Source organism: Cherax quadricarinatus, unplaced genomic scaffold (genome assembly GCF_038502225.1).
Source record: "Cherax quadricarinatus isolate ZL_2023a unplaced genomic scaffold, ASM3850222v1 Contig474, whole genome shotgun sequence".
NCBI classification, from domain to species: Eukaryota; Metazoa; Arthropoda; class Malacostraca; order Decapoda; family Parastacidae; genus Cherax; species Cherax quadricarinatus.
In genome coordinates this window covers 130,001-157,465 of record NW_027195500.1, presented here as the reverse complement: position 1 = coordinate 157,465, position 27,465 = coordinate 130,001, and the positions used below count along the sequence as shown (strand labels likewise).

The window sequence follows — 27,465 nt, the reverse complement described above, 5'->3', positions numbered from 1 at the left end:
ATGTGCATGAGAATGTGAACACCAGTGTGAGACAGCGCAGATATGTGCATGAGAATGTGAACACCAGTGTGAGACAGCGCAGATATGTGCATGAGAATGTGAACACCAGTGTGAGACAGCGCAGATATGTGCATGAGAATGTGAACACAAGTGTGAGACAGTGCAGATATGTGCATGAGAATGTGTGTGAGACAGCGCAGATATGTGCATGAGAATGTTCACACAAGTGTGAGACAGCGCAGATATGTGCATGAGAATGTTCACACAAGTGTGAGACAGCGCAGATATGTGCATGAGAATGTGAACACAAGTGTGAGACAGCGCAGATATGTGCATGAGAATGTGAACACAAGTGTCATGAGAATGTGAACACAAGTGTGAGACAGCGCAGATATGTGCATGAGAATGTGAACACAAGTGTCATGAGAATGTGAACACAAGTGTGAGACAGCGCACATATGCGCATGAGAATGTGAACACAAGTGTCATGAGAATGTGAACACCAGTGTGAGACAGCGCAGATATGTGCATGAGAATGTGAACACCAGTGTGAGACAGTGCAGATATGTGCATGAGAATGTGAACACCAGTGTGAGACAGTGTGAGACAGTGCAGATATGTGCATGAGAATGTGAACACCAGTGTGAGACAGTGCAGATATGTGCATGAGAATGTGAACACCAGTGTGAGACAGTGCAGATATGTGCATGAGAATGTGAACACCAGTGTGAGACAGTGCAGATATGTGCATGAGAATGTGAACACAAGTGTCATGAGAATGTGAACACCAGTGTGAGACAGCGCAGATATGTGCATGAGAATGTGAACACAAGTGTGAGACAGTGCAGATATGTGCATGAGAATGTGAACACAAGTGTGAGACAGTGCAGATATGTGCATGAGAATGTGAACACAAGTGTGAGACAGTGCAGATATGTGCATGAGAATGTGAACACAAGTGTGAGACAGTGCAGATATGTGCATGAGAATGTGAACACCAGTGTGAGACAGTGCAGATATGTGCATGAGAATGTGAACACCAGTGTGAGACAGTGCAGATATGTGCATGAGAATGTGAACACAAGTGTGAGACAGCGCAGATATGTGCATGAGAATGTGAACACCAGTGTGAGACAGCGCAGATATGTGCATGAGAATGTGAACACCAGTGTGAGACAGTGCAGATATGTGCATGAGAATGTGAACACCAGTGTGAGACAGTGCAGATATGTGCATGAGAATGTGAACACAAGTGTGAGACAGTGCAGATATGTGCATGAGAATGTGAACACCAGTGTAAGTGATCTAAGTCTGAGAATATTCAACACAGTTCGTCTACTTAGGAATTTGTATTTACATGTGTTATACTTGGACGAGAGTATTATATGTGTTGTAGTCGATGTGCCCGCTTGTACTCACCTAATTGTGGTTGCAGGGATCGAGCCACAGCTCCTGGTCCCGCCTCTTTACTGGTCGCTAGTAGGTCGCTCTCTTTGCTTCATGAGCTTTATCATACCTCTTCTTCAAGCTATGTAAGGATCCTGCTTCCATTATATCACTTTTCAGACTATTCCACTTCCTGACAACTGTATGACTGAAGAAATACTTCCCAACATCCCTGAAACTCATCTGAGTTTTCAGCTTCCAATTGTGTGTGTGTGTGTACTCACCTAATTGTGGTTGCAGGGGTCGAAACTCAGTTCCTGGCCCCGCCTATTCACTGGTCGTTTTGTCATACCTCGTCTTAAAACTATGTGTGGTTCCTGCCTGTATGTGTGTGTGTGTGTGTGTGTGCGAGCCCATGTGTTGTACTCATCTATATTTTTTCGTAGTTTTCAACACTTCATCAGTTTGATTTCAGTGTTTGGAATTTTGCGCTGTAACCAATGACCTTATTGACCTCCATTTGTTTTACATTCAATCGTTCATCACCAACAATCCTTTTTTTACAGTGACTTGGGAAGGTTCCCCAGTACCAGCTGTACAATTACTGCTGTAACTTGCAACTACACTACACTAAACACTATATTCTTTTGTTCTTCTCAAAGTGCACTGATGTTTTCTTCAAGTATTTTTATGAATGTAGAAATGTCCTTTAAGGCTCACACGCATTTTCTTCAGTATTTTTTTTCTCTCGAAGGTCAGACAAAAAAATCACTAATTGTTTGGAGCTCATGTGACCTTCTTAGCACAAGAACCGGGGATGAAATGACCACAAAGAGATGTAGTGATCTCTCTCTTATACTTAATAACAAAAGGTACATGAAGATCCTATTCTTATACATAATAACACCAAAGATACAAATATCACACTGTTATACATAGTAACAGCTGGTTGCACCAGGTTTACAGGGATACAATGGTCACATGTAATAACATGGGAGGACACAGAGATTTCATTGTGACCTCCCGTGTTATTATATCTACCTTCATATATTGATATTATAACACCTGTGTTATAATATCATATATTGGCAGTGCTGCATGGAGTTGCCCTCACAATAAACACACTCAGTACACATTAACACTGTTACACACACTCAGTACACATTAACACTGTTACACACACTCAGCACACATTAACACTGTTACACACACTCAGCACACATTAACACTGTTACACTCAGTACACATTAACACTGTTACACACACTCAGTACACATTAACACTGTTACACACACTCAGCACACATTAACACTGTTACACACACTCAGCACTCATTAACACTGTTACACACACTCAGTACACATTAACACTGTTACACACACTCAGTACACATTAACACTGTTACACTCAGCACACATTAACACTGTTACACACACTCAGTACACATTAACACTGTTACACACACTCAGTACACATTAACACTGTTACACACACTCAGTACACATTAACACTGTTACACACACTCAGCACACATTAACACTGTTACACACACTCAGCACACATTAACACTGTTACACACACTCAGCACACATTAACACTGTTACACACACTCAGCACACATTAACACTGTTACACACACTCAGTACACATTAACACTGTTACACACACTCAGTACACATTAACACTGTTACACACACTCAGCACACATTAACACTGTTACACTCAGCACACATTAACACTGTTACACACACTCAGCACACATTAACACTGTTACACACACTCAGCACACATTAACACTGTTACACACACTCAGCACACATTAACACTGTTACACACACTCAGCACACATTAACACTGTTACACACACTCAGCACACATTAACACTGTTACACCCAGTAACATGAACACTGTTACACACACTCAGCACACATTAACACTGTTACACACACTCAGCACACATTAACACTGTTACACACACTCAGCACACATTAACACTGTTACACTCAGTAACATTAACACTGTTACACACACTCAGTACACATTAACACTGTTACACACACTCAGTACACATTAACACTGTTACACACACTCAGTACACATTAACACTGTTACACACACTCAGTACACATTAACACTGTTACACTCAGTACACATTAACACTGTTACACACACTCAGCACACATTAACACTGTTACACACACTCAGTACACATTAACACTGTTACACACACTCAGCACACATTAACACTGTTACACACACTCAGCACACATTAACACTGTTACACACACTCAGTACACATTAACACTGTTACACACACTCAGTACACATTAACACTGTTACACACACTCAGTACACATTAACACTGTTACACACACTCAGCACACATTAACACTGTTACACACACTCAGTACACATTAACACTGTTACACACACTCAGCACACATTAACACTGTTACACACACTCAGCACACATTAACACTGTTACACACACTCAGTACACATTAACACTGTTACACTCAGTACACATTAACACTGTTACACACACTCAGTACACATTAACACTGTTACACACACTCAGTACACATTAACACTGTTACACACACTCAGCACACATTAACACTGTTACACTCAGCACACATTAACACTGTTACACACACTCAGCACACATTAACACTGTTACACACACTCAGCACACATTAACACTGTTACACACACTCAGCACACATTAACACTGTTACACACACTCAGCACACATTAACACTGTTACACACACTCAGCACACATTAACACTGTTACACACACTCAGCACACATTAACACTGTTACACACACTCAGCACACATTAACACTGTTACACACACTCAGCACACATTAACACTGTTACACTCAGCACACATTAACACTGTTACACACACTCAGCACACATTAACACTGTTACACACACTCAGCACACATTAACACTGTTACACACACTCAGCACACATTAACACTGTTACACTCAGCACACATTAACACTGTTACACACACTCAGCACACATTAACACTGTTACACACACTCAGCACACATTAACACTGTTACACACACTCAGCACACATTAACACTGTTACACACACTCAGCACACATTAACACTGTTACACACACTCAGCACACATTAACACTGTTACACACACTCAGCACACATTAACACTGTTACACACACTCAGTACACATTAACACTGTTACACACACTCAGTACACATTAACACTGTTACACACACTCAGCACACATTAACACTGTTACACTCAGCACACATTAACACTGTTACACACACTCAGCACACATTAACACTGTTACACACACTCAGCACACATTAACACTGTTACACACACTCAGCACACATTAACACTGTTACACACACTCAGCACACATTAACACTGTTACACACACTCAGCACACATTAACACTGTTACACCCAGTAACATTAACACTGTTACACACACTCAGCACACATTAACACTGTTACACACACTCAGCACACATTAACACTGTTACACACACTCAGCACACATTAACACTGTTACACTCAGTAACATTAACACTGTTACACACACTCAGTACACATTAACACTGTTACACACACTCAGTACACATTAACACTGTTACACACACTCAGTACACATTAACACTGTTACACACACTCAGTACACATTAACACTGTTACACACACTCAGTACACATTAACACTGTTACACACACTCAGCACACATTAACACTGTTACACACACTCAGTACACATTAACACTGTTACACACACTCAGCACACATTAACACTGTTACACACACTCAGCACACATTAACACTGTTACACACACTCAGTACACATTAACACTGTTACACACACTCAGTACACATTAACACTGTTACACACACTCAGTACACATTAACACTGTTACACACACTCAGCACACATTAACACTGTTACACACACTCAGTACACATTAACACTGTTACACACACTCAGCACACATTAACACTGTTACACACACTCAGCACACATTAACACTGTTACACACACTCAGTACACATTAACACTGTTACACTCAGTACACATTAACACTGTTACACACACTCAGTACACATTAACACTGTTACACACACTCAACACACATTAACACTGTTACACACACTCAGTACACATTAACACTGTTACACACACACAGCACACATTAACACTGTTACACACACTCAGCACACATTAACACTGTTACACACACTCAGCACACATTAACACTGTTACACACACTCAGCACACATTAACACTGTTACACACACTCAGCACACATTAACACTGTTACACACACTCAGTACACATTAACACTGTTACACACACTCAGTACACATTAACACTGTTACACACACTCAGCACACATTAACACTGTTACACACACTCAGCAACATTAACACTGTTACACTCAGCACACATTAACACTGTTACACACACTCAGCACACATTAACACTGTTACACACACTCAGTACACATTAACACTGTTACACACACTCAGCACACATTAACACTGTTACACACACTCAGCACACATTAACACTGTTACACACACTCAGCACACATTAACACTGTTACACACACTCAGTACACATTAACACTGTTACACTCAGTACACATTAACACTGTTACACACACTCAGTACACATTAACACTGTTACACACACTCAACACACATTAACACTGTTACACACACTCAGTACACATTAACACTGTTACACACACACAGCACACATTAACACTGTTACACACACACAGTACACATTAACACTGTTACACACACTCAGTACACATTAACACTGTTACACACACTCAGTACACATTAACACTGTTACACTCAGTACACATTAACACTGTTACACACACTCAGTAACAGTATTCACACCATGAAATTGTTGTTTATTACTGAATTCCTTTGGCATTCAGATTCATTATTTATCTTTTAACAATACAAATAAGGTACAAATATACATTATTTGTATCATTGAGATTCTTATACATCGTGAAGTAATTTTATTATAAAAACATTTCGCCCACTATAATAAAGTTATGCATCATAACACTAGAGTTACAGAGATCACACTGTTATACATAGTAACACCATAAATACATACACGAAACTGTTATATATGTTAACACAGAAGATACGAAGATAACAATAGTATATACAGATGAATGCATAAAATTAATTTTAACAGATTATAAACTATGTCATATGAATAGAAAAATAAAATTTTAAGTAATTGGCCTCACCATAGTGGTGTAACCGGACGAGAAGTTCTTCTCTTCTGGCTGGACTACGGTACGAGTCTACCCGGGTGGATGTATTTACTCAGCACAGATTCTGTGTGTCCCTCTCTGTAATTACATCTGTCTGTATATAATGATATTAAAACATTTGTTGAAATATCATATATGGGCAATGCTTCATGATGAGGCTACATTTGAAGAGTTAAGTTCCTCTTTGAGGAAATGCTGTGTTTGGGGTTCACACTTTCAACGTCCCCCTCAAATGTACTATAACGGTTCCTGTTTTTTTCTTCCGATACGAAGCTGTTTTGTTAGCCGAGTGAGTGTGTGAGTGTACAGTATTTCCTTTCACATTGTTAAAAAGTATTGAGTGGGAGTGGGAGTGTTGAGCACATTCTAACACATTGATAAAGAATCTTAAGTGTGTTCGAGAGTGCAGAGAACATTATTACACCTAGTTAAAGGATACTGAGTAGGTGTGAGCGTGTAGAGTACATTAGCACACATTGACAAAGAGTGCAGTGATTGACCAAGTCACTGGACAAAGATCAACATAGATCGAAACGTTGTTCCATGAAAAGTCTGTCTGGTAAAGAATATCTTTTCTTCACCCTTCCAAATGGCACAAAGAATCACCTATTTTTTTTTTCCTAAAATTAAAACTTTGTAATTTAATATAGCAAATGAAGTTATGTGAGTAATTACAGTAACTCATGTTGAGATCAATTATTGCAATTACTAGTTGCACAATGGAATATAAAATGACATTTTTTTTTTCAAATCTTTGACTTGTTAATATTGAAGAAGCTGAATGTTTGCTGACAGATATAAATACACCCGAATAAGTGAAGATAAATAACAATCATTCATGAACTTTAATTGAAACATGTAAATGTTATGAAGATCAGTTATTTCTAGCTGATGTTGTAGTTTAATGTTCTCAGGTTATAGAGAGAAATGTTTGTTGAACAACTGAACAATGATGTATAATGTTAGTTGCCTACAACACATCAGGTACCAGTAATATTAAATAAAGTACCAAACATTAATATCTGACGAAATACGCTGTGTGATGTACAGTTTATAATGATGAAAATAAACTTTATCAAGTTCTAACTTGATCAGTCTCAGCACTGTTATAATGTGTTCTTCACATTGTAACACTGCTGAGAATGATCACACACACTCACCACTTATTAACACTGTTATAATGTGTTCTTCACTCACATACACACTCAGCACTAACACTGTTATACCTCTATTCACACCATGTAATAGCTGTTTCTTACTGAATTCCTGTGACATTCAGATTCAGTATTTACTTATACCTTATTAACAATACAAATATATACATTATTTGTTTCGCAAGGATACTTACATATTTTACCCACAATAACAAAGTTAACACTAGAGATACAGAGATCTCTGTTATAAATAGGAACACCATAAATACATACATCACACGTTATACATGTTAACACGGAAGATACAAAGGCAACGATGTTATATACAGAAACATGCATAAAATTAATTTTAACAAATTACAAACCATGAGTATAAAGAGAAGAATATAATTTAAAATAATTGGCCTTTCCATGGTGGTGGAATCGGACGAGAAGTTCTCTTTCGGCTGGACTACGGTACGAGTCTACCCGGGTGGATGTATTTACAGAGCACAGATTTCTGTCTATTCAGAGCAACCAAGGTACTAATTTTACTGCCAAGGCATTTAAGGAAGCATTAACTAGGCTAGGAACAATTCACAACTTATCCACTGCCTATCATTCGCAGTCCCAAGGCGCCTTGGAAAGATTCCATCAGACGTTAAAAGCCCTGATGAGAACTTTTTGCATGCATTTTCCTACAGACTGGGATGAATCACTTCCTCTGTTGCTGTTTGCAATGAGAGAAACTGTGCAGGAGCTCACATGGCACAGTCCGTTTGAGCTAATCTTTGGGCACAATGTACGAGGTTCTCTTCGGGTGCTCAAGGAAGGATGGATTTGGGAAGACGCCTCCTTAACACTCTACAACCCTTCTTCAAGGATGCAGGTGGCACGTCAATTGGCTAAGGTTAACTTAAAATCAGCTCAAAATACGATGAAACAGAGGTATGACAGAAATTCAAATTTCGTTCCTTAAATCCAGGAGACAAAGTGTTGGTACAGGAGCCTATACCTGATCACACCTTAAAAACTAGATTTACGGGACTTATGCAGATTGTAAGTAAATTATCTGATGTAAATTATGTGGTATCTCCCCTTGACAAGACCTCAAAAAGTAAAACAAACCACATTACTCAAATTAAAGTGTTTAATACTTCAGATAAAGTCACAGTAATGATGCTGTCCTCTGCCTCTGTAGACGACCCTGACTTTTTGCACTCTACCCCTGAAATTCAAGTAATGCTTCCCAATTCTGTCCTCCTCAAGGACCCTAGCCCTTTAATAATGGGGCTGTCTGAGAATCAAGTAATAAGTTTAACCGCGCTTCTACAATCCTAACATGATATCTTTTCAGATGCGCCGATAAAATGTACACAAGGATATCATAATGTTGATATTGGTAACTCTAAATCTATTAAACTCTCCCCCTACAGAGCTAACCCTGAAAAAAACAGAGGCTACTTCAGCAGGAAGTAGAATTCTGTTAGATCATGGGTTAGTGCTGGAATCATCCAGTCCGTGGGCTTCTCCGTGCATCCTTGTTAAGAAAGACTACCGTAAGGTGAATGAGGTCACTATTTCAGATGCTTATCCTCGGCCACGTCTGGATGAAGTAATCGACTTCGTGGTTAAGGCTACTTTTACATCTATACTAGACCTACTTAAAGGTTACTATCAGGTACCTTTAACAGATAAGGCGAAGTAAATCTCTGTCTTCGTAATTCCGGGAGATCATTATCAATATACAGTTACCCCCTTCGAAATGAAAAACTCGCCTGCATCATTCCAGAAACTGATCCATCAGGCTATTAAAAGACTTGAAGGAACGGCTGCTTACCTAGGTAATCTTATGGTGGTGTCGGACACTTGGGACAAACACCTGTTTAGGCTTAAGGCTCTCTTTGAGACTTGTCATAGGTTCCACTTAACTGTCGACTTATCTAAGTGATCCTTTGGCAAGTCTACTGTTAATTTTTTGGGCCATGAAGTAGGTAGTGGCAAAGTGGTCCCTAAACTTGCTAAAATTCTTGCCATTAACAATTATCCAGTACCTCATGATAGAAAATCCCACCAACGTTTCCTAGGCAAGGTTGGGTTTTATAGAAGATTCTGTAAGAATTTTGTAGATGTCGTAGCCCCTCTAACTTCCCTTACCAGTCACAAATCCCACTTTCAATGTTCCCCCGAATGTCAAGACGCGTTTTTTTAAAAATAAAGCGCATCCTCTGTACTGCACCCGTTCTTCTGTCCCCGGATTTCTCAAGCTCTTGTACATTACAGGTTGATGGTTGTGAGTCAGGGGTCGGGGCAGTACTTCTACAGACTTGGGACGATGGGTTGCAACCTGTGGCTTATTACTCGGCCAAATACCAACCTCACCAGAGGGCCTTTTCCACAATTAAAAAAAGAAGCCATCGCTCTGATATTGGCATTAGAACATTTTGAAGTCTACGTGGGCCAGTCATTTCAAGTGATCACAGTCTACAGTGACAACAACCCTCTGCAGTGGAGTCTCACGCTGCAACCCTTCAACGTTAAAATATTGCATATAGCTGGCAAAGATAATAAGCTGGATGAGATTCTTTCTATAATATAAACTGAAATTTTATTAGGTTAGGATTTGTTAGGGACTATGGGTAAATATTAGCTCTTTTCTCCCCCCTTTTGTATATACTTAATATTTATATGTTTTTTTTTTTATAAGGGGATATTCTACTACCATCCACAGGTGTCTTGGTCCTACGTTAGCTCTACTGTCTGCTGTTCGCTCAAAGTTTAGAGTTTGGCTTTATTTTGCGATAAAAGTTGACCTCTATCTAATGAGTTTGATGGTTGAGAGGAAAGGAGGTCCCATTATTGTACCGTGCCATGGCGGCACTTTACCCATGGAGGTGGGAGCCTAGTCCTGGCCATTAGAGCCCTTTTGAGGTGGGGGTGTGGCATGCAAAGAGTACGTTACATTTATTCAGCTTATGTACACACTCTCATATAGGCTGCCTCACAACCAGCGAACCAGGTACTAAGGGTTTAAACCCTTGCCAGATTCATCCAGCTTTTGGTCTTTGTCTCTTGCTGTTGTCCTTGCCTTTCATCACCGTGATGCTATTATTTTTCCAAACTTGTACATAGTGTACATAGTTGTACATACCTCTAATCATACTTGAAGGAAAATATAATTTAAAGACTTACTGCTGTGTTTATTTTCTCTCCAAGCTGCCATTACAGCCAGGTTAACAGGTCTTGATTACCTGAAACCGTAATAATATGTTACTCTACTATTTTATGCATCTTTATACTGTTCAATGTGTAACTGTACTGTTTTATGTTACTGTGCTATTATTACATGTTATTGTACTTGTCTTTTATGTTAGTGTACTTACTGTAATCAGTGTAGTGTTCTTGGTTGTAAATGGTCTGGTGATGCTGACAAACTGTGGTAAAGGTCACTTTTATCCTGACCTGTACTTTAGTCTTCCTCTCCAATGTACTATTCTTATGTTTTGCTATACAGATTTTGTGTATGTCTTTACCGTTGTATGTTGATATGCTGGCTGTATCCTTGAGGTAAGCTAAAGATTCTACTCTGCTATATACACCAAACACTTCAAACTTTTCCACTGCGTCTTGCTCTACAGTGTCTCCCACACTGACATTCATGTCTCTTACATCACTCCACATTCTCAACACATTCACATAACATCTTCCAGAATCCATTTTCTTACCTGTAGTTTTCTCCAAAAAAAAAAAACTATCCACAATACACAATAAAAATCAGTAACTCTCAGGTAATAAAGGCGACCATTATGTAATCTCGATCTGCCAACCAAAAAGATTTCTCTAGCCACTCCTGCAGTCTGGCTAGTTCCTCTCATTCTTATTGTCTACAGTACTGCTTTTTTTGTAATGATTTCTTGCTCTAATATACGATTGAAACCCTAGCATTTCTTTTGTTTTTTAACTATTATTAAATAATGTTCTTTAAAAATTATTTTACAATTCTAACACTGTGTACGGCTTTGATCTGTTTCACTAGCTCAGGCTGGTACCAAAGTCAAACTTGTGTAGAGATATGAAACACTAAATATTTAAGTTATTCTTGTCTGTTTACAAACGAAAAAATACAGTGAACTGCTACAACCATTTATATGTACGTAACTCTTGTAAAATACTTCAGTAGCTACAACAGTCTTCATGTTTCCTCCAAACATGACTCAAGTCACTCTGGTTCAGTAGCTATGGTAGTTTTATAGGTTTCCTTCCAGCAGGACTGAAGTCACTGTGGATCAGTAGTTACGGTAGTTTCAGAGGTATTCTTCCAACAGTGAAAGTCATTATACGTTATACGTTCAACAAATACTTCAGTATTAAGAACTCCTTCCCTACTGGGTTAGTCACTGTGGTTACAATATCTTCAATAGACTCAAAAGTATAATTATGTTCTCTTTCAATAAATGCATGTTACAGTATTTAAAAGACCGTCATAGTGAGATAAGTCTTTAATCACAGAAAAATCATTGACCATTGCAAACATAAAAGAAAAACTCTTCAGAAATATTTGCCAATTCGGGAGACTTGATTTAGTGACAAAATTAATTTTAGCAGACCATCTTACAGCCTGACTGACACCTTTTATATTAATTTATAATGCAACACCGAGAATCGTCCCAACCTTAAGGGTTAAGTTCTAAAAGAATCAACTAAAAATTAATGCAGAAAATATTTCTATGCAAATAGAGTACTTGAGGAGTTGAGTCATCTCCAGGAGGAAGTTGTAAGTGTAATAACTACTGTCAACTTTAATTACGAAGGACAACAAAAATATAACAGAATATAGATAATTATGAAGTGTTAATTAACCCTTATAAAACTTATGCGAAATATGAATACAATAAGAAAAAGAAATTCAGTTTATCCTTTTAGGGCAACAAAAGTATTATTAAAAGTAATTATGAAATAAAATTAATACAGGTACCAAATATAATGATTACTGAATATATTTTATTATTAATTATGAAATATATTCATGCATTTCAGATTAATATGAAAATATTGATATCATCTATTTTCTCAGTCTGGTATTATTGCTGAAGTTAATTATAAAAAATTAAAATGAAACGCGAAATCAAAATCAAAACACTTACAACATCATATATATGAGAGTTGCTTGTCTCAGCTTACAAAGTAATGCTTGTTGAAGACAAACACCTGAAAGTTACAAAGTAATGCTTGTTGAAGACAAACACCTGAAAGTTACAAAGTAATGCTTGTTGAAGACAAACACCTGAAAGTTACAAAGTAATGCTTGTTGAAGACAAACACCTGAAAGTTACAAAGTAATGCTTGTTGAAGACAAACACCTGAAAGTTACGAAGAGAAAAATTCACTTCTGATCACTAGTTTATGTATTTGTTAAAACAGGAAGAGTAATATGTATCTGAATAATAACAATATTTTGCACAAATATGTTTACAGTTTACATGGAAATTAATAATCACATAATCATTTAAAAGTCGCACAAAAGAAACAAAGGAACAGAAAGAGAACATTCACCGGAGAAAAGCAACAAGGAAAGAAACAATAAGCAAGGCAATATATAATTAAGAAGGCATCAAATACAAAAAAAATAAACATAGACTGAAGAAGGAAGCAAACAAAGAGAAAATAACTACCTTGGACACGTAAATAAACTGAAAGAGAAGCTAAGTTATGGAAAAAAACATACAACGGAAAATGGTAATAAAGAAAGAACAAGCAAAGAAGCACAGGACATACATTCTTGAGTAAGAACATTAACTAGCAAGACAACGAATACCAGTGGGAAAGACAAGGAGCTCTAGCAAGATAATAAGAACCAGCTCACTGTTCAAAGAAAACCTTTAAACACGTCAACTTGTGTCAATTATTTCAGCAATCATTCTAAGTAAGTTAAGAAAAGAACGGTGCTTAGTCTACTGCTAAGATGTTAAGATGCTAAGATGCTGGCCAAGCCGTTTAGAACAAGAAGTTTCAAGTATAAACCAACAGATCAGAGAACCAGTGCCTCCTGACTACTACATCCAAGAAAGTGAACACAAAGCCAAGTAAAAACTATTATAAAACAAACTTTAGAGATTCCCGGAGAAACCATCGTTTCCATAATTTAATTAAGGAGAAAAGCGAAAATTTAGCTAACAAAATCTCGTGTCCCAATAAATTAGACAACTGTTTCTTATAAACAAGATATACAGGGATGAAAAAGTCTTTGTCAAGACAGTGACCTTCGTGACACAGGGAAGATCTGACGTCAGTTTCCACGTTGAATATTGGAACACAAGACACCTATGAAATACGAACAGGTGAGCTCTGGTTTCTTTCAGTATCTCAAAAATCAACAAAAAAAAGTAACTCTCTTACTCTATTGCTTATTTATAAAATCGAAAAGTTGGAGAAAGAGAAAAAAGAAAAAAATCGTGTTTACCTGACAATACAATAGCGCCTGATGATAGTTTACTAGCTACTAGCAAAAATAATACTTACGATATAACATTTAACCCTAAATATTATATATGAAAGTATATCCGTTTATCTGAAGAAATAACATAGTATCCGCACAAGCAACTGTCACACATGTTGCTACACTCAGCACAACCAACTGTCACACATGTTGCTACACTCAACACAACCAACTGTCGCACATGTTGCTACACTCAACACAACCAACTGTCGCACATGTTGCTACACTCAACACAACCAACTGTCGCACATGTTGCTACACTCAACATAACCAACTGTCGCACATGTTGCTACACTCAACACAACCAACTGTCGCACATGTTGCTACACTCAACACAACCAACTGTCGCACATGTTGCTACACTCAGAACAACCAACTATCGCACATGTTGCTACAGTCAACACAAGCAACTATCGCGCCTGTTGCTACAATCAACACAAGCAACTGTCGCACATGTTGCTACACTCAACACAAGCAACTGAACCTGAGGTTCAGCCCTTTCCCGGCCTCTAGAAAAATGCTCATCATGAAAGTCTGATGAAGTCTCTCAAGAGCACCTTGAGTTTGTAGATGATTACTTGTTATAAGAACAGACCTAATTCATAGATGGACTTAGCCTCATGAAAGATTTTAGTGATGTTAGATCCCTTATCCGACTGAATCTCTTATGGTAAACCAAGATGTGAGAAAAATCTAATCAGTGCACTGAAAATAAAACTTTCTGTATCAGTAAGAGTGAATGCGTATTTTTACCTTGCTTAGTTCTAGGTAGATGACCAGCGCAATGTATAATCAGACGTGAAAGAGCTTCTCCATCAGCTAAAATAGGCATAAACAGAGCAGGTTGTGGAGAGTGACGAGGCCTATTTGCTTGTAAACATTATGGAGTGGTACTTTAATCACTGATCCATCATAAGCTTCTAAGAGAATTTCTGTCTTTGCATGGAAGTTATCAGATATTGCTGTGTAGCATCTATTGTAAGTGCACCCAGGTGCTTAGCTACCTGCGAGCACGTCTGAAGGTTTAAAATACTTAACGTCTTTAGAGTCAGAATACCAATTACCTGGTGGTGTATTTGTAGTTATATAGACAGATAGATGACTATGTACTAAGGGATCAATGGATACAATATTCCTCATAAAGATAGTTATACTTTACAAATTTAGATTATTACAGGCTTCTTAGAAGTTTAAAATCCACCATACAAGACATTCTTCATTTATTACAAGAATTCCACCACACAGCTTCTGTGGAATGTGATATAATTAAGTCCAGCTCCTTGGATCAAGAGTCCCTCACCAGCATAAAGGAAAGCAATGAAATAATGTAAAATAATATACTATACGATTTCGAGATTAAACGTGGCAAAATAGCTTCTACGCACTCCAGTAAGAACACCAATCTTTTATGGAGGATCCACCAATGTTGAAATCTTTAAGTCGATCAGAGATGGTTTTCATCAGTTATCACAGTGAAGCATCATTATAATCATAACTAAGCGCTAAACTAACTAAGGTCATACAGCACACTGAAATAAAATATTGAACTGGCCATCGTCACATTGTTCACACGACACCCAGGCTTGCAAATAATGCTGTGAATGATGACCTAGATACAGTCCACGACACACAGACTAGCAAATAGTCCTGTGAATATGACCTAGATACAGTGCACGACACTTAGGCTTGCAAATAGTCCTGTGAATGATGACCTAGATACAGCGCACGACACCCAGGCTTGCAAATAGTCCTGTGAATGATGACCTAGATACAGTGCACGACACCCAGGCTTGCAAATAGTCCTGTGAATATGACCTAGATACAGTCCACGACACACAGACTAGCAAACAGTCCTGTGAATATGACCTAGATACAGTGCACGACACTTAGGCTTGCAAATAGTCCTGTGAATATGACCTAGATACAGTGCACGACACTTAGGCTTGCAAATAGTCCTGTGAATGATGACCTAGATACAGTGCACGACAGTCAGGCTTGCAAATAGTCCTGTGAATGATGACCTAGATACAGTGCACGACACCCAGGCTTGCAAATAGTCCTGTGAATGATGACCTAGATACAGTGCACGACACCCAGGCTTGCAAATAGTCCTGTGATTGATGACCTAGATACAGTGCACGACATCCAGGCTTGCAAATAGTCCTGTGATTGATGACCTAGATACAGCGCACGACACCCAGGCTTCCAAATAATGTTGTGAATGATGACTTAGATACAGTGCACGAAACCCAGACTTCCAGATATTCTGTGAATGATGACTTAGATATAGTGCATGACACCTAGGCTAGCAAATAGTTCTGTAAGTGATGACCTAGATACAGTGCACGACACCCAGGCTAGCAAATAGTTCTGTGAATGATGACCTAGACATAGTGCACGTCACCCTGGCTTGCAAATAGTCATGTGAATGATGACCTAGACATAATGCTCGACACTCTGGCTTGCAAATAGTCCTGTGAATGATGACCCAGATGCAGTGCACGACTCTCAGGTTTCCAAGTAATGTTGGGAATGACGACCTAGATATAGTGCACGACACCCAGGCTTCCAAATAATGTTGTGAATGATGACCTAGATACAGTGCACGACACCCAGGCTTGCAAATATTCTGTAAATGATAACCTAAATGCCGTGACACGACACTCAGGCTTGCAAAGATTCAGTGAATGATAACCTAGGTATAGTGCACGACACCCAGGCTTGCACATATTCTGTGAATGATGACCTGGGGATAGTTCATGACATCCAGGTTTGCAAATATTATGTGAATGATGACCTAGATAGAGTGCACGACACCCAGGCTAGCAAATAGTTCTGTGAATGATGACCTTGACATAGTGCACGTCACCCTGGCTTGCAAATAGTCATGTGAATGATGACCTAGACATAGTGCACGACACCCTGGCTTGCAAATAGTCATGTGAATGATGACCCAGATGCAGTGCACGACGCTCAGGTTTCCAAGTAATGTTGGGAATGACGACCTAGATATAGTGCACGACACCCAAGCTTCCAAATAATGTTGTGAATGATGACCTAGATACAGTGCACGACACCCAGGCTAGCAAATAGTCCTATGAATGGTGACCTAGATATAGTCACTACACCCAGGCTAGCAAATAGTCCTATGAATGATGACCTAGATATAGTCACTACACCCAGGCTAGCAAATAGTTCTGTGATTGATGACCTAGATATAGCGCACTAACATGTTTCTAAAGTAATAAACAATGATTAATGAGAAAGAAGTGAGAAATAATGCTGAGAAAGTTCCGAAAATTTCAAAAAGTTCTTTAAGCACGATTTTGTTTCAGTTTTCTTTATTTATTTATAATCCAATAATAAAAAAATACTTATTTTTATTTTTATTAGAAAATCGAATACGATGAAATTTATTAAAAAATGGCAAACTCGTACAAAAATCAAAACTGAAATAGTCACCATTCATATATACTGATGTCCAGGGTTTCAAGCCTATCATAAGGGGCATTATTTACTTATTACATGGGTAATAATTTATTTAATAAAACTGACAAACTGAAACTTACACAGCTTAAAGTAAATGATAGCTTTCCTTAAAAAGAAAAAAAAACGTTAAAAGTTTGGAGCCGATCAGAAATGTCATTCACCAGAAATTAATCTGATTCTAACGATTCCAAGTTTTTAACCGTTTTGTTATAGAAGACATCATTAATTTGTGAAGCTAAACATGAGAAGCATTCTCAAGTTATTATATATAAATAATTTTCACCATTTGTTTAATAAAATTAGCAAATTATCACTTAAGGCTTGTATTAGTCTTGTTTTTCTCAAAAAAAAAAAAAAAAAAAAAACAGCGATTAAAATTTGAAGCCGATCAGAGGAGTCGTTTTAAAGATTCCAAGTTTTTTTTCTATCATGACTCGCCAAACCGTCATAACACGATACAAACAAATCTCAGAACTGGTCGAGATTCGAATAAAAAAAATCGCATTACCATTGTTTTATCAGGAGCAAATCACCAAGCATAGTGCCAATTAGAACGAAATTTCATTTTCAGTAATTTTTATTCAGTTTTTTTTTTGGGGGGGGATTATTTTATTGAAACTTACAAAAACAAAGGTAGTGAACACTTCTTAACGTACACCAAAAATGAAAGAAATCGGAAGAGAAAAAAATGAAGGAAATTTGGGAGAAGCCTTCTCTTTAGGCCCATTTCTGTTCTCCTCAGACAAACACACACACTCAAGGATGAAGATCTTGGGGTGAGTATAATACCGAGCACATCTCCTGAGGCACACATCAATCAGATAACTGCTGCAGCATACCTCGGTAAGGAATCGTTCAAGACTCTGTACACCATATACCTCAGGCCCATACTGGAGTATGCAACACCAGTTGGGAATCCACACCTGGTCAAGCACGTCAAGAAATTAGAGTAAGTGCAAAGGTTTGCAACAAGACTAGTTCCAGACTAGTTCCAGAACTATACCAACACAAACCACAATCCACACTTACAGCCCCCACCCTACAGTATGCTGTAGAACCTTGTCATGCCCCTATGGTTAACCTTCCTTTAATATTACATTGCGGTCATTTCCTTTAATAGCTAAATTGGAAATGAACGTCCTTGTATTATTAAGATTAATTCTTATTAACAATTATAATTTATGTAACATGGCCATGATAAGTTTAATTGGAGCTATAGTAACCTGCCTGCCGCCCGGTGTGCCGGTGTGTAGTTAGCCGTGATGTTTGATGGTTATACCCCCCCTTTCCCCCCCCCCCTTTATGTTCAACTACTCTACTGAGTGTTGGTGAGTCACGTCACGTGACCCACTTTACCTGTATGCTCAAGGTTGAGGGACGAGCAGTGAAGAAGTAGCAGCCAACGAGAACACTCCTGCTCGTCTCTGGTAACTGGCCAAGATTTATTAGCCGGCCTGGACATATTCTGTTTTATTCTGACTGCTTCTAATTGGGAAACAAGACTTTAATGTATAAAGTAATCTCCATTTATATATATGTTATATCTAGGATCTCCTCCTAATGGTCTGTTACAAAAGCCTTATGTATATGTTGGATACTATAGAAGAAACATGTATTCTTAACTTATATACGATAATTCGTATATTATAACTGGCTTTTGTTATATTATGAATATACTTAATTAAAATTAGGCATTCCGGAGGATCATTATTATTACCCTAACCTCTCTGACCAAAATTGTTATGCTCTAAAAAGAAGGAAATAGTTGTTACAATACTTGGAGTGTAACAAGTGGGGGCCTGTGTCCGGGAGCATAACACTGAATTTCCTTTAAAATGATTGTAGAAATGGCAGAGAGGTTTGAAGATATAACAAAGGAGAAATTACAAAATTTGAAGCTTCAATCTTGTTGGCAATTAGCACGAAGCTTGGGCATAAAATACGACAGGCATTTCACTGCCCAGACAGTCAGATGTATGATACAGAATGTCCTTTTTCCAGATGAGCAGGATCCAGAGATCGAGAATGGAGAAGCAGATATTCCTTCCTTTTTGAATTCTTTTCTACAGACGCCCGAGGCCGAAACTACGACGCTAACAACCCCTACTGGAGACGACGGACATGAACTTCCTGATACTCGGAAACGCTACGCTGCTACAACGACTCCAATTCCATCTCCAAGGACTATATGGGGAACAGAACTCAATCACACTAAAGAAACGGATCCAGGTAAACCATTTACAGATAGTTTTGAAACAGAACAAGAAGTCCTTTTGGATGATGAACACGTTCCACCTCAAATCTCTTTAGCCCTTTTGACTACTATTCAATCTAAGGAGAATTTTGAACGTCTAGAACGTATTTTATTGCTTCAAACCTCCTTTGTAGAAGCCCAGAGAAAGTTAAAAAGGGAGAATTTTGAACGTGAATCTTTGCTTTATGAACGGGAAGTACTGAGGAAGAAAAGAGAATCCAGTAATATGTATACAATCCCTTCATTTGACCTTGGTAAAGCAGCCTCTTTGATGCCTAAATTTACGGAGGATAATTTAGATTAATTTTTTGAAGCATTCGAAAATCAGGCGAAGGTGATGCAATGGCCTCCTAAATATTGGGCTGCTTTAATACATTCATCTTTAATAGGAAAAGCCCAAACCATAACTGCAAACTTACCTTTTGAACAATATTCTGATTATACTCAGGTAAAAGATTGTCTTCTGAAAGCTTATGATTTATTACCTGTCAGTTATTTGAAAATCTTTAGAACTCTGAAGAAATATCCTCAGCAGTCTTGGGTGGACTTTGCCAGGGAAAAGCTCTCTGCTTTCGAGCGTTGGCGTAGGGCCGCGGGAGCCGCCTCAGTCGAGTCACTTTCCCAGCTGATGTTGCATGAAGATCTTTTTAAATATTTTCCAGAGAGGGTGCATACTTATCTTTTGACATTTCCCACTACTAACTTGTTAGATACTGCTGCCCACGCAGATCACTTTGAAATTTCCCATGCTATAACCACAGAAATGTCTAAGGCCCCGGAAAAGAAATCTACCTCCCAAGGTTTTAGTTCAAGATTGACTGCTAGGAAAGCTCCAGCTGGCGAACCTTTGAAGGTGTATTCAGACAAAAAACAGGTGACAAACGGCTCTTTCTCCAGACAGTATCCTAAAGATCAATCACCACTGTGCCTTTTTTGTAAAAAGTTAGGTCATAGACAGTCCCAGTGTTGGCATAAACAGCGGGAAGATAAAACCCAACCAAGAGGGAGATATCCTACCCAGGTAATAAATTCCTCTCGGAAGTATGAAACTCGGGATGACGAATCTCTACCTTTTCAGGCCTCCTCTAGCAGACCGTCTAATAGATGACTTTACCACGACAGTGCTTCAGAAAAGGTCCGAGTAGCTATGGAACCCTACTTTTCCCAGGGGAAGTTCGGACTCTGTAAAGAGAGGTTAGTAAATATCACGACCTTTCGAGATACTGGCAGCTATCTCTTTATTAAGATCAAACCTGGTAAAGTTACCTACTAGTAGAGAACCCCGGCTAGACGTATTATTAGAGGCTTACGGAGGCACAATAATAAAGGTCCCTATTATAAGGATTTATGTAGAACTGCCTGGATATGTAGGCTGGATCAATGTGGGACTTTCAGATAAACCTTTCCCCATTGCCGGCGTGGATCTATTAATCGGGAATGAAATTGATCAATTGGAGATACCCAGAGAGCCTCTGGTTTTAGATAATCCTTGTGATGTAAATTATGCCTTAGAAGCCTCTGAGGCAGGGCTAGATTTATTTCCCCTTAATGTGGTCACCAGAGCCATGGCTAAGAACTCTAACAATTTGGATATTCAACAGCCTTTAGAAATGTCCGATGAATTAGGTTTGAACTTCCTGTTTAGCGAAGCAATTCAGTCGAGACCCACAGGTGACAAAGTTTTACCAGTCCCTGCGGACCTAGCTAGAAAATGTAATAAAGAAGAATTTCTTATAGCTCTAAAGGACGATAAAAGTTTAACCAATAAGGATAAAGAGGAAGGTTACCTTTTAGATGAAGACGGTTTTCTTTGGAAGAGAAATAATGATAATGATTTGAGTTCAAAAGGAAACTTGTTAGTGGTGCCATCGTCCTTACGTAATATGGTATTTGAACTAGCACATGATAATCCACTGGGAGGTCATTTAGGATCTCGTAAGACAGAGAAAAAGATAAGGAAATATTTTTTTTGGCCTCAGATGAGGACTTATATTGCTGACAAACTACGGAAATGCCACGTTTGTCAAATAATAGGCAAAACGGCGCACAATCCCGCGTCTGCCCCTTTACTTCCAATAAAATGTCCTGAAGAACCTTTTGAAAGATTAGTTATTGATTGTGTAGGACCGTTGCCCCGCACAAAAAGGGGTAACCAGTATATCTTCACTATCATAGATATGGCAACTCGGTATCCTGATGCTATCCCCATGTCCAAAATTAATTCCAGAAATATAGTAAGAGCTTTAATACGCTTCTTTGCTCAAGTAGGCATACCACGTGAAATTCAATCTGACCAAGGTTCTAATTTTACGTCTAAGGTTTTTAAAGAGGCTATGTCTCGATTAGGAGTAAGACAGATCCTCTCTACAGCATATCATCCCCAGTCACAAGGAGTGCTAGAAAGATTCCACCAAACCCTTAAATCTACTTTACGTGCTTACTGTGAGCAATATTCTCGTGAATGGGACGAAGGTTTACCCTTTCTTCTCTTCGCCCTCCGTGAAGCTGAACAAGAAAGTACTAAATACTCTCCATTTGACTTGATTTTTGGACATCAGGTGCGAGGACCCCTAGCCATATTACGAGATTCTTGGATAGGGAAGAGAGGACCTCTTCATCCCAGTCCTCTACTTTGGAAAGAACCTCTCTCCAAATTAAAAAGCTTAGCTGCCGTGAATCTGTCAGAAGCTCAAGCCAAAATGAAGAAATCTTATGACCAAAAGGCTAAATCTCGTTCATTCTCTCCGAATGAATTAGTGTTAGTTAAAAACTTAATTCCAGGACATTCTTTAAAACCTAGATATTTGGGGCCATATGAAATAGTAGACAAAGAAAATGAGGTGAATTATCTGGTCCGTGAACCAGGACGTCGTAAGAAAATTAAGAGGTATCACATAGATAACTTAAAGAAGTACGAGTCTAGCCTTCTCCCTACTATTATTACCTCTATTCAACCTACATCCACTGAAATAAGGAATGACACTGTAAGGGAAGTAAGAGAATTTAGACTACATAATTCTGAAGTTTTAAAAGAACTAGACCATTTCCTGGAAGTTCTTCCTACCTCCCAAAAATCTCAAATCAAAGAGTTAATCACTAAATATAACTCCATCTTCAAAGATATTCCTACTCCTTGTACATTAGGTTTCCACGATATTGAATTGTTAGAAGATAGCCCAATAAAGCAATCCCCTTACCGGGTCTCTCCTGCTAAGCAAGAATTAATTCAACAAGAAATAAATACATTACTGGAATATAATTTGATAGAACCCAGTTGGACACCTTGGGCCTCTCCCTGTTTATTGGTCCCAAAACCCGATGGTACCGTACGCCTTTGCACGGATTACCGTAAAGTAAATTCAGTCACCAAACCAGATGGGTTTCCATTACCAAGGATTGATGATTTAATAGATGCTGTAGCCGGTGCCAACTTTGTGACCAGATTAGACTTGCTGAGAGGGTATTACCAGGTGCCATTAACTGCTAGGGCCCAAGAGATTTCCGGGTTCGTAGTTAAGAACGGACTATTTACGTATAAGGTTATGCCTTTCGGCCTGTGTAACGCCGCCTCCTCTTTCCAGAGAATTATGAACATTTTAGTCCAACCCTTAGAAGGTGTAGAGGCATACTTAGACGACCTGGTGGTTTTTAGTGATGACTGGCAGTCTCATTTAGAAAGATTAGAGCAACTACTGAAAGCATTGCAGAAATACAATTTCACTGTAAATTTACAAAAATGTGACTTTGGTAAAGCCCAGATTAAATATCTCGGTTTTAAAATAGGGAAGGGACTAGTAGCCCCCGACCAATTAAAGGTCCAAGCTATTTTAAATTTCCCGTCTCCTCAAGACAGGAAAGCCCTCCAACGATTTTTGGGGATGGCTACTTATTACAGGCGTTTTTGCCCAAACTTTGCTCAAGTTGCCTCCCCCCTGACTAGATTGACCAGTCCTAAATATAAATTTAATTGGGACGAGAATTGTGAACAAGCTTTTAAACGTTTAAAACGTTTCCTTTCCTCTGCCCCAGTATTGCGTGCACCCAATTTCCAAATTCCTTTCACCCTCCATGTTGATGCCAGTGATGCAGCTATAGGTGCTGTCTTATTGCAATCCTTCCAAAACGGTAATATTCTACATCCAATATGTTATTTTTCCTATAAATTAAAAGAATATCAAAGATCTTATTCAACTATAGAAAAAGAAGCCCTGGCTTTAGTGTTGTCCTTAGAACACTTTGACGTATACCTCGGTTATACTCCTCATGTGATAAATATTTACTCAGACCATAATCCTCTAACTTTCATAAATTCTATGAAATCAAAAAATGTTAGAATATTACGCTGGGCTTTAAGGATCCAACCTTACCGGATCTCCATTTTTCACATAAAGGGTTCGAGCAACGTGTTAGCCGATGCTCTCTCTCGCTCCTAATATGGCTTAACTACGGAAATTCTTTGCAGTCAAGCAGTTTCTGGACCAGTTCTAGCAAGTGGATGACTAACCTTGGAATGATGTACCTCCATCCCTATACCAGCTGGTTGGTTTCTTCTACTCCATCAGCATCTTAAACGCCGAGATATTTGCTTGTGGGCCGGGGTGTCATGCCCCTATGGTTAACCTTCCTTTAATATTACATTGCGGTCATTTCCTTTAATAGCTAAATTGGAAATGAACGTCCTTGTATTATTAAGATTAATTCTTATTAACAATTATAATTTATGTAACATGGCCATGATAAGTTTAATTGGAGCTATAGTAACCTGCCTGCCGCCCGGTGTGCCGGTGTGTAGTTAGCCGTGATGTTTGATGGTTATACCCCCCCTTTCCCCCCCCCCCCTTTATGTTCAACTACTCTACTGAGTGTTGGTGAGTCACGTCACGTGACCCACTTTACCTGTATGCTCAAGGTTGAGGGACGAGCAGTGAAGAAGTAGCAGCCAACGAGAACACTCCTGCTCGTCTCTGGTAACTGGCCAAGATTTATTAGCCGGCCTGGACATATTCTGTTTTATTCTGACTGCTTCTAATTGGGAAACAAGACTTTAATGTATCAAGTAATCTCCATTTATATATATGTTATATCTAGGATCTCCTCCTAATGGTCTGTTACAAAAGCCTTATGTATACGTTGGATACTATAGAAGAAACATGTATTCTTAACTTATATACGATAATTCGTATATTATAACTGGCTTTTGTTATATTATGAATATACTTAATTAAAATTAGGCATTCCGGAGGATCATTATTATTACCCTAACCTCTCTGACCAAAATTGTTATGCTCTAAAAAGAAGGAAATAGTTGTTACAATACTTGGAGTGTAACAAACCTCACAGCACACTGCCATGTCCCCCACCCCCACAGACCACCCAGAATACAGTTTTAGAGAGGAAACTGAAGGTATGGTACACCAACGCTGATGGAATAACAAATAAGTGGGAGGAGTGGCACGAGAGAATCAAAGAGGCATCAGACATCATAGCTCTCACCGAAACCAAGCTCACAGAAACGATAACAGGTGCCATCTTTCCAACAGGATATCAGATCCTGAGGAAAGACAGAGGGAACAGAAGGGGTGGAGGAGTGGCACTGCTCATCAAAAACCAATGGGATTATGATAAGCTGGAGAGAGGAGGCAGAGGAGAAGCAAGAGACTACATAATAGGAACACTTCAGTCTGGTGGTCTCAAGGTGGTAAGTGCAGTGATATATAAACCACCACAGAACAGCAGGAGGCCAAGGCAAGAGTATGATGAGAGTAACAGAACGATGGGTGACACACTGGCTGAAGTGACCAGAAGGGCTCATGGGAGCCCAGAAATGTGGGGGGCTAAGATGATGGAGGTTGTACTGGAAAATCTCATGTACCAACAAGTAAGGGACACTTCCAGAGAGAGGGGACAGGACGATCCAGCACGACTGGACATATTATTCTCCTTAAGTAGTGCAGATATTGAGGGTATCACATATGAAAGACCCCTCGGGGTCAGTGACCATGTGATTCTGGGCTTCGAATACATAGTAGAGTTACAGGTGGAAAAGGAAGCAGAAAGGGCAGGACAAATGAAGCCAAACTTCAAGAGAGGGGACCACACAGGCATGAAGAATTTCCTGCACGAGGTTCAGTGGGACAGGGCGCTGGCAGGCAAGTCAGTAAATGGGATGATGTGACAACAATATGCAAGGAAGCTGAGGAGAGGTTTGTACACAAGGATAACAGTAATAACGAGAAGGCCAGGATGAGCCCTAGGTTCACCCAAAGGTGTAAAGAGGCCAAAACCAAGTGTGCTAGAGAATGGAAGAAGTATAGAAAGCAAAGAACCCAGGAGAATAAGGAGAGCAGTCGTAGAGCAGAAACGAATATGCACGGGTAAGACGGGAGGCCCAGTGACAATACGAAAATGACAGAGCAGCGAAAGTCAAATCTGACCCGAAACTGTTGTACAGCCACGTCAGGAGGAAAGCAACAGTCAAAGACCAGGTAATCAGGCTGAGGAAGGAAGAAGGGGAGATGACATGAAACGACAGAGAAGTGTGTGAGGAGCCCAACATAAGATTCAAAGAAGTGTTCACAGAGGAGACAGAAAGGACTCCAGAAAGACGGAGAGGTGGAGTACACCATCATGTGTTAGACACAATACATACAATCGAGGAAGAAGTGAAGAGGTTGTTAAGCGTGATAGATACCTCAAAGGGGATGAGGTCGAATAACATCTCTCCCTGGGTCCTGAGAGAGGGAGCAAAGATGCTATGTGTGCTACTAACATCAATTTTCAACACATCTATCGAAACAGGGCGACAACCTGAGGTGTGGAAGACAGCAAGTATAGATACACAGCTCTGCTGTTCTCTGTGAATTCACACTGAATTCACAGAGAACAGCAGAGAGGGAGCGGGTAGCGTGGTGGTATAGGGTAGTGTGGTGGCGAGGAGCGTGGGTGAGTGAGGCAAGGAAGCTGGCTGCTTCCTGCTCTCCCACCCACAAACACGGGGAGAAACACTTGCACTAGACGCCGAAATCATCACAAAACTCACCTCTGACTTGCTGAAATGGCTGTGCTGACCCATACAGGTGACGCTAAACATTTGACTTGAAACAGTATGGGACGCTGTGGGGTGAAGTAGCTTGTATTGTCTCTTATATTTCTCGAAGAAATTCGGCAAATTTCGGCTAGATCCTGCTTGTACCTGTGTCTGGATGCTGCGACTTGCACACACGACTTCTGGATAATTCGATGAGAGACGGATGCTTCTTGTATGGGAAGATGAATTGAAAACATTATCGTCGTCTTCCTTCCCCTCTCCTGGCAAACACACAAGCTTCGACTGCCGCTGTCACCAATATAATGGGATAATTATGTCGTTATCGAGGCGGTCACA

At 39.3% G+C, this 27,465-nt stretch overlaps 1 long non-coding RNA gene across 1 annotated transcript; it reads left to right on the top strand.

The window, feature by feature from the left end:
- The first annotated feature begins 18,894 nt into the window (after positions 1 to 18,894).
- On the top strand, positions 18,895 to 25,097 carry LOC138851388 (uncharacterized). The gene is made up of 3 exons (XR_011391190.1): positions 18,895 to 19,254; positions 19,829 to 21,275; positions 24,544 to 25,097. It is a non-coding gene; the product is annotated as an uncharacterized lncRNA (long non-coding RNA).
- Positions 25,098 to 27,465: the final 2,368 nt, after the last annotated feature.